Source organism: Convolutriloba macropyga, unplaced genomic scaffold (genome assembly GCF_964194025.1).
Source record: "Convolutriloba macropyga unplaced genomic scaffold, txConMacr16.3 SCAFFOLD_870, whole genome shotgun sequence".
Classification (NCBI taxonomy): domain Eukaryota; kingdom Metazoa; phylum Xenacoelomorpha; order Acoela; family Convolutidae; genus Convolutriloba; species Convolutriloba macropyga.
Window position 1 is genome coordinate 48,477 of NW_027451604.1, and position 9,024 is coordinate 57,500.

The 9,024-nt window shown below is 41.7% G+C and overlaps 1 non-coding gene and 1 pseudogene across 1 annotated transcript in view; both read left to right on the forward strand.

Moving 5' to 3' along the window:
- Nucleotides 1-6,662: 6,662 nt before the first annotated feature.
- Nucleotides 6,663-6,814, forward strand: LOC142356840 (5.8S ribosomal RNA; annotated as a pseudogene).
- Nucleotides 6,815-8,497: 1,683 nt separating this feature from the next.
- The window catches only part of LOC142356838 (large subunit ribosomal RNA), a 3,522-nt gene continuing 2,995 nt past the window's right edge, over nucleotides 8,498-9,024 (forward strand). The window contains exon 1 of the ribosomal RNA XR_012761501.1: nucleotides 8,498-9,024. This exon is cut by the window's right edge and continues 2,995 nt beyond it. This is a non-coding gene — a ribosomal RNA (large subunit ribosomal RNA).

The following is a 9,024-nucleotide window of genomic DNA, read 5'->3' on the forward strand; positions in this document are numbered from 1 at the left end:
GGCACCGCTGTACTGGGTGTAAAACTGGGCCACCTGAAGTCCCGGGTGTAAAACTAGGTGCCTCTGTGCCAAAGTAGCGGCTTGCGTAGTGCATTATGCCTCCGGCTTGCGAAATGGTTATAAGCAATAACAACAGGACGCCGCGGGGTGTTCACTTAAAGGAGTAACGTTCTCTCAAGGGAGGGGATCTAAAAATCTTGATAAAACATTTATTCTATGCAAAATTTGTGCGCAAATTTTGCAAAGTAAAAAGCTGCACTGTAGCAAATTCTATGTGTGTAGCATTATTAGGGAAGTGTTGTTTGATGGCACCTCTCTACTTGATGCACCAAAGAACTACCTTGATGGCTCATGACCGCTGGTAATCTGTCGTCGCTAGTAGTTCGGAACTGAGAACAAATATGTTCGCAAATTACAACAATTATACAGCATATTGCTGAATAAAGCAGAACCGAATAATACTCAGTGACTTTACACCAAGACTGACTAATGTCTGGATTGTATCGTCCTACTCGAGTAAGGCGAAGAAAAGCTAGAAAGATACGCTTTTCACAAAGCAGGCTTAATGCATGCAAACCAAGGAGGAAGGAGTGATGCCCCTCCTTATAATAAGCAGAACCAAATAAAGAACAGACAGCATCATCTGTACAGTGACCAAGAAGAGGTGAAACTTCTGTATGTGAAAAGGCAATTTGAGCGAGATTTATTAGCAGACTAGTATTATGTTGTTTCTAGTAGGCGAAAGCCGAAACATCAACATGTGAAAATCTGATATTAAATCCTCAATCATTTTCCCTAGTATTATACAGCTATGAGTAACCTTAATTGGACACGGCAATTATTGCTGACCGGTGAAACTTTCGCATGGGAAAGACACACACACTTCTTGACAAAGCAATAAGTATTATGCTGTTTCTAGTACGCGAAAGCAGAAACATCAGCATGTGAAAGTTGTGAAGTTGAAGAATTTTTGTGTTGAGTACGATGTTGTTACTAGTAACCATGTCGACAGCTGAGAACTGTTCTCTAACCAATAGAAGGTGAAACTTCTGTATGTGAAAAGGCAATTTGAGCGAGATTTCTTAGCAGACTAGTATTATGTTGTTTCTAGTAGGCGAAAGCCGAAACATCAACATGTGAAAATCTGATATTAAATCCTCAATCATTTTCCCTAGTATTATACAGCTACTAGTAGCCGTAATTGGTCAGGGAAACATTGTTGACCGGTGAAACTTCACATGGGAAAGACACACAAATTACTTGACAAAACAATAAGTATTATGCTGTTTCTAGTATGCGAAAGCAGAAACATCAGCATGTGAAAGTTGTGAAGTTGAAAAGTTTTTGTGTTGAGTACGGTGTTGTTACTAGTAACCATGTCGACAGCTGGAAAGCTGTTCTCTAACCAATAAAAGGTAAAACTTCTGTATCTGAAGAGGCGGCGTGATTGAGATTTTTAACAGACTAGTATTATGTTGTTTCTAGTAGGCGAGAGCCGAAACATCGACATGTGAACATCTGGTTTTTAAATCATGAGTCAATTCTCCCTAGTATGATACAGTTGTTAGCCGGTATTGGTAACAGTAGAACAGAGATTTGGAGGGCAAAACCTGCTCATGGGAAATGCTCACAGAGCGCTATCTACCAGTACACATAGTATTATGCTGTTTCTAGTACGCGCGAGCCGAAACATCAGCATGTGAAATGTGTAATCGTGGGTAACTCTAAGTGTGTAGAGTACTGTGTAGTAACTAGTAGCCATGCCAAAGCATGCATTGAAACTCTTCGTGATTTAAAAAGCTCAAAGCAAGATTGACGAGGCCGCAAGGCTATGTCTTTCTAAATTCGAACAAATCGAAAGATTGTTCAAAGTACAATTAAACTGATTGATCCTGTCAGTTGCCATATGCTTGTCTGAAAGACTAAGCCATGCATGTGCAAGCGAAGCTTGAAAAAGTGGAACCGCGAATGGCTCATTAAATCAGTTACTATCTATTAGTTGATTTGCAAGCTAAATGAATAACTGCGGTAACCCTGCAGCTAATGCATGCTGATTGTCCGACACTGTCGGAGACTTTTACAAGACTACACCGGGTGATTTGCTAAGTACAGACACATCCCGTGATGAGTCCTAGTAACTGAAAGATCCCAGATAGCTTCGGCTTGGGGACGGAACTTCCGAATTTCTGACCTATCAACCTATGATGGTAGTGTAACGGACTACCATGGTTGTGACGGGTAACGGGGAATCAGGGTTCGATTCCGGAGAGGGAGCCTTAGAAACGGCTACCACATCCAAGGAAGGCAGCAGGCACGCAAATTACCCACTCTCCGCACGAGGAGGTAGTGACTAGAAATAATGATATGAACCTTTATGGTTTGTAATCAGAATGGAATGGACTTAAAAGCTCCATTGATGAACGAGTAGAGGGCAAGTCTGGTGCCAGCAGCCGCGGTAATACCAGCCTCTACAAGCGTATGCAATAGTTGCTGCGTTTAAAAAGCTCATAGTTGGATCTGTTTGAGTAGAACGGCAACATGGTCTTCAGTTAAATCTGTTGACTCGTTCCGCTCATCCTTCGCATCGAAGAAATAGTTTGCACTTAAATGTGACGAACTGTGGAAACGGTGTTTTCACCCTGAGAAAATTAGAGTGTTCAAAGCATCCTTTGGGATCGAATAATAAAGCATGGAATAATGGAGAATGACCCGCTACTCGATTGATGCCGGTTGGCTGAGTGCGGTAATGATTGAAAGGAACAGACGGGGGCATTTGTATTGCTACGTTAGAGGTGAAATTCTTGGATCGTGGCAAGACAAACTACTGCGAAAGCATTTGCCAAGAATGTTTTCATTAATCAAGAACGAAAGTCAGAGTATTGAAGAGGATTAGATACCCTCGTAATTCTGACCATAAACTATACCAACCTACAATTTGTCAAAGTCGATCTTGACTTGGCAAGAGATTAACCGGGAAACCAAAGTTTATTGGTTCCGGGGGAAGTATGGTTGCAAAATCGAAACTTAAAGGAATTGACGGAAGGGCACCACCAGGAGTGGAGCCTGCGGCTTAATTTGACTCAACACGGGAAAACTCACCCGGTCCAGACATCTTAAGGATTGACAGATTGAATATCTTTCATGATTATATGGGCGGTGGTGCATGGCCGTTCTTAGTTAGTGGAGTGATCTGTCTGGTTAATTCCGATAACGAACGAGATCTTCTCCATCTAAATAATGAAATTCACTATTTGTGAATTCAAACACTTCTTAGAGGAACTATGCGGAATTAAATACCGCAGATGAAGTGAGGCTATAACAGGTCTGTGATGCCCTTAGATGTTCTGGACTGCACGCGCGCTACACTGTGTACTTTTAGATTGAGTACTCAGCCCTTGGTCCGAAATGGACTGGGCAATCAGAGAAAAGTACAGCGCTTCAAGGGGATCGTCTGTTGTAACTTGCAGACGTGAACCAGGAATTCCTGGTACTTATGAGTCAACAACTCATAGGGATTACGTCCCTGCCCTTTGTACACACCGCCCGTCGCTACTACTGATTGGATAGTTAAGCAAGAATTGCAAATTCCTACTGTTGGGACTTCGGTCTCCGGCAACGGGATGAAGCGGATCGAGCTTAATTGTCTAGAGGAAGTAAAAGTCGTAACAAGGTTTCCGTAGGGGAACCTGCGGAAGGATCAGTGATTGATTCCTTCGGGCATGGCTGCTGGTAGAGGCCATGTCTGTAGTGCGCATGACGCTCTGTCGCTAGAGATTGCTTGGCAACCAATCTCGAATTATGTATCGAGCTCAAAAACTACTTGTGTGGATACATAGTTCAGCAGTCATGGCAAGGGACTGCTTAAAGGGAGACTAGTTAGCAAAAGCAGCCTAGCAGAACTGCAGCTATCTAGATCTCAGAAGCTGGGTTATAGAAGCCCAGCTATAGACTTGTGAATGAGAAAGGCCTAAAAAGGTCCACAAGTCGCGTGGTTAGAACCGACACGCAAAAATCCCAGCGAGTGACAGAGCGTTGCGCTGTTCAGTGGGAAAGAGTTGAGCTACTCGGGGCGCCCACTGAACTTGCTCCGAGCCAAAGGCTCGAAAAAACACAGCTTAGCCTCAGATCCTTTACATAGAAGGCTAGCTAAAATAAACTTACCTTGGACGAGGGTAAAGTTTAGTCAGTTCTTAGGGGAGAGTAATCCACAGCTTCTCGCCCTCTGAACATTCTCCCAGATATGTAGGTCTGGGAGAGTCTCCTCCTGTTCTTCGGAATCTGGAGGTAGACAAAGACAGTACGATACGATCTTGCATCGGGATGACTAACCGATAATGATCATAATCTGACAATTTTTCCGGCTTGAGGCACCGGAGTCAGATTAAAGACACATACTGAACTAAAGGCGTATGTGCAAAGCTTGTCGGAGTGTAGAGAGTCAAGCTGAGTTGACTCGTCACGTGGTGATGACAACAGCCATGTGCAAAACACTCACAACTTTATCGTCTATGTGGAAAAGGTTGCTAACAGCGCTCTCTATGAGAGGCCCTCGCATATAACTATACGAGGAAAAGGCGATAGAGTTGTTTGAATGTGGGGCAGGTTCATCGACAAGCTAAGTTGATCACATTCTTGTTGTGGCATCCTACTAGAATTGGTCACGGTCTGCACCAACTCTCCCCAAGTTGGCCAGACTTAAAACTAGAAATAAGGTTTGCAGCTATGTGAACCTAGAAACTGTAAAGGAGTTGAAAGAACTTAAAGGAATTGAAAGAGGCCTTGAGGTATATCCTCTTGGTAAAGACCCACAAAAGCTCACAAAAGTGGCTTCGAAGGGCAAAACTGGTTCATCCAAAACAATTGGAGAGCTTAAAGCAGAACCAATTCGAATGAAACACTATTGGTGAAACTTCATCATGAGAACGTCACAAGCTGATCACGCTCTATGATATGACTAGTATTATGTTGCTTCTAGTAGGCTAAGCGCAAGCCGAAACATCAACATGTGAAAGTCGTAGAATTTTGCAATCAAACTGTGGCTAGTACTGTGATGTTACTAGTAACCTGGTGTTCCGTCATATGGCCAAGAGAGCATTTGAAGGCGAAACTTCTGCATGGGAAAGCTGCATCATGATCAAAATTTTATATCGAGTATTATGTTGACGTTAGTAGGCCTTGGCCGAAAACGCAGCATGTGAAAGGTATAGATAAAAGTTATTGTTGCAGTCAGTACTGTGTAGTTACTAGTAGCTGGATTTAAGCTCAAAATGAGACACTGTTGGTGAAACTTCATCATGAGAATGTCACAAGCTGATCAAGCTCTATGATATGACTAGTATTATGTTGCTTCTAGTAGGCTAAGCGCAAGCCGAAACATCAACATGTGAAAGTCGTAGAATTTTGCGATCAAATTGTGGCTAGTACTGTGATGTTACTAGTAACCTTGTGTTACGTCATATGGCCAAGAGAGCATTTGAAGGCGAAACTTCTGCATGGGGAAGCTGCATCATGAACAAAAGTTTATATCGAGTATTATGTTGACATTAGTAGGCCCTGGCCGAAAGCGCAGCATGTGAAAGGTATAGATAAAAGTTATCGTTGCAGTCAGTACTGTGTAGTTACTAGTAGCTGGATTTAAGCTCGAAATGAGACACTGTTGGTGAAACTTCATCATGAGAACGTCACAAGCTGATCACGCTCCATGATATGACTAGTATTATGTTGCTTCTAGTAGGCTAAGCGCAAGCCGAAACATCAACATGTGAAAGTCGTAGAATTTTGCGATCAAATTGTGGCTAGTACTGTGATGTTACTAGTAACCATGTGTTACGTCATATGGCCAAGAGAGCATTTGAAGGCGAAACTTCTGCATGGGGAAGCTGCATCATGAACAAAAGTTTATATCGAGTATTATGTTGACGTTAGTAGGCCCTGGCCGAAAGCGCAGCATGTGAAAGGTATAGATAAAAGTTAGCGTTGCAGTCAGTACTGTGTAGTTACTAGTAGCTGGATTTAAGCTCGAAATGAGACACTGTTGGTGAAACTTCATCATGAGAACGTCACAAGCTGATCACGCTCTATGATATGACTAGTATTATGTTGCTTCTAGTAGGCTAAGCGCAAGCCGAAACATCAACATGTGAAAGTCGTAGAATTTTGCAATCAAACTGTGGCTAGTACTGTGATGTTACTAGTAACCTTTTCTTACGTCATATGGCCAAGAGAGCATTTGAAGGCGAAACTTCTGCATGGGGAAGCTGCATCATGAACAAAAGTTTATATCGAGTATTATGTTGACGTTAGTAGGCCCTGGCCGAAAGCGCAGCATGTGAAAGGTATAGATAAAAGTTATCGTTGCAGTCAGTACTGTGTAGTTACTAGTAGCTGGATTTAAGCTCGAAGTGAGACACTGTTGGTGAAACTTCATCATGAGAACGTCACAAGCTGATCACGCTCTATGATATGACTAGTATTATGTTGCTTATAGTAGGCTAAGCGCAAGCCGAAACATCAACATGTGAAAGTCGTAGAATTTTGCGATCAAACTGTGGCTAGTACTTTGATGATGCTTGTAGCCAACCGAATTGGTTGAAAAGCCCAATAAGTAAGCTAACTTGGGAGAGCTTGTTGGAAACCAAATGCTACTAGATTGGTCCAAATACATCCTTCAACAGGGGATCACTTGGCTCGCTTTACGAAGAGGAGCACAGCTATATGTGTTAATTCGGTATGAATCGCAAGATTTGTTTACCGACCTCTCTAACGCAAAAGGCGGTCTCGGCTTCGGCTGTTGACTGCGTCCGATTCAGGGTTATATAACTCTCGATTGAACACATTGATGTTCTATTGTTGGTGCTTCCAATAAAATTGGAACACTTAAAGCAGAACCGATTCAAATAATAGCATTCTGATCAATGATTGCATTCCTTGATCAAGAACTGCTGGAGTCATTGTGATGGCGAATTTTCTTCATAAGAAAATTGCAAAGAGACGGAACTTAATGAGACTAGTATTATGTTGTTTCTAGTAAGCGGAAGCTGAAACAGCAACATGTGAAAATCAAGTTTTGTTCAATGATCTCGAGGCGATAAGTACTATGAAGCAACTAGTAGCCTAAGCATGACTCAGATTTGAGACAGTCAAAAAGACTGGCGAAACTTCTTCACATGAAAGTTACATAGAGAACTACAAATGTATACAGCGAGTATTATGTTGTTTCTAGTAGGCGAAAGCTGAAACATCAACATGTGAAAGTTGTCTGCAAACTGTAGAACGATATGTGATTAGTACTGTGCTGTTACTAGTAGCCAGTCTGACTGTAGAAGCCAAGACAAAGGGAAACTAATGCATCTGAAAAGGACAAGTTATGGAAAGGTATGCACGATAAGTATTATGTTGTTTCTAGTAAGCGGCAGCTGAAACATCAACATGTGAACGTCGTTGTGTACAGTAACCTAGAACTATATAGTCCTTAGTAACGTGCATTTACTAGTACCTGTAATTGGTATTCAGACTCAGGCAGTTTGGAATAGTTTGGCAAAGATGCACCAGAGAAAACTGGGATTTGATACAGAAATTGTTGAATACAAGTATTATGCTGCTTCTAGTAGGTTGAATCCGAAACATCAGCATGTGAAAATTGAAAACATTTCTGGTTCGAATTGTCACAAGTATTTGGTGATCTGAGTAGCCAAACTCACTACAACGCCAATTGAAGGCAAAAATTCTCAACGGGAAAAGCTATTCTCATTGAATGAGCTAACAAGACGAGTATTATGTTGCTTCTAGTAGGCGAAAGCCAAAACATCAACATGTGAAAGTCTTGCTGAACAAATTTAATGTTGTTGAGCTCAGTACCGTGTGAATTAGTAGCCATAATTGGCGAGCGAAAATTGAACTGGCGAAACTTCGTCTTTGGAAAATTGCAGATGCCGAGCACTTATTTTGCAACGAGTATTATGTTGACTGTAGTAAGCGAAAGCCGAAACAGCAACATGTGAAAGCTGTTGAAATTTGTGGTCATTTTGCAATAAGTACAAGGAGTGTAACTAGTAGCCAGGTCAAAATTTGGGATAAGAATGAGCAAAAATTCTGCATGAGAACAGTTGAAATTATGAAACTAAATTACAAAGACTAGTATTATGTTGTTTCGAGTACGCGAAAGCGGAAACATCAACATGTGAACGTTTGTAACGAAGTTTCGTTAATTTTCAGCCTAGTACTGAGCAAGAACGAGTAGCCTCATCTCCAATCCCACGCAAAATGTAGTGAAATATGTGAGTGAACCTTATTCACGGTGAGGGTTTCCCGAGGTCTGTATTGCAGCGAGTATTATGTTGCTTCTAGTAAGCGAAAGCTGAAACAACAACATTTGAAAGTTGGAATTAATGACTGAATGGAAACTTCGACCTGTGTTTGATAGTAGTAGCGAACAAAACTGCTGAATCGGTTTCTGTCTCATATTGGTCAGTGAACCAATTAAGAGACAATCAACTACATAACCTGAATTGGGCGAGAGAACCCCCTTAACTTAAGCATATCAGTAAGGGGAGGAAAAGAAATCAACTGAGAATCCCTTAGTAATGGCGAATGAACAGGGAAAAGCTCATCGGGAAGAGAAATGGCAACATTTCTCGGTGTCCGGTATGGTTTGATGCTAGACTGGTGAATTTGTCCTGATGTCTACTGGAAAGTAGCATCAAAGAAGGTGAAAATCCTGTAAAGGTCATTTTCGATACCAGTCATAATGGCTCATTCCTATGAGTAGAGTTGTTTGAAAGTGCAACTCGAAGCTGGAGATATGTCTCTCCAAAAGCTAATTATAAAGCGAGACCGATAGTAAACAAGTACCGTGAGGGAAAGTTGAAAAGCACTCTGAAGAGAGAGTGAAAAGTACGTGAAACTGTTGAAGGGGAACTGGAGTGAGCGTTACCATACTCAATGCCTTGATATTATATTCTCGGCTACCGAGTAGTGTAGTTGTCGTCTTTTGGCAAATCTTGTTAATGAATCGAGCAGAAGTTT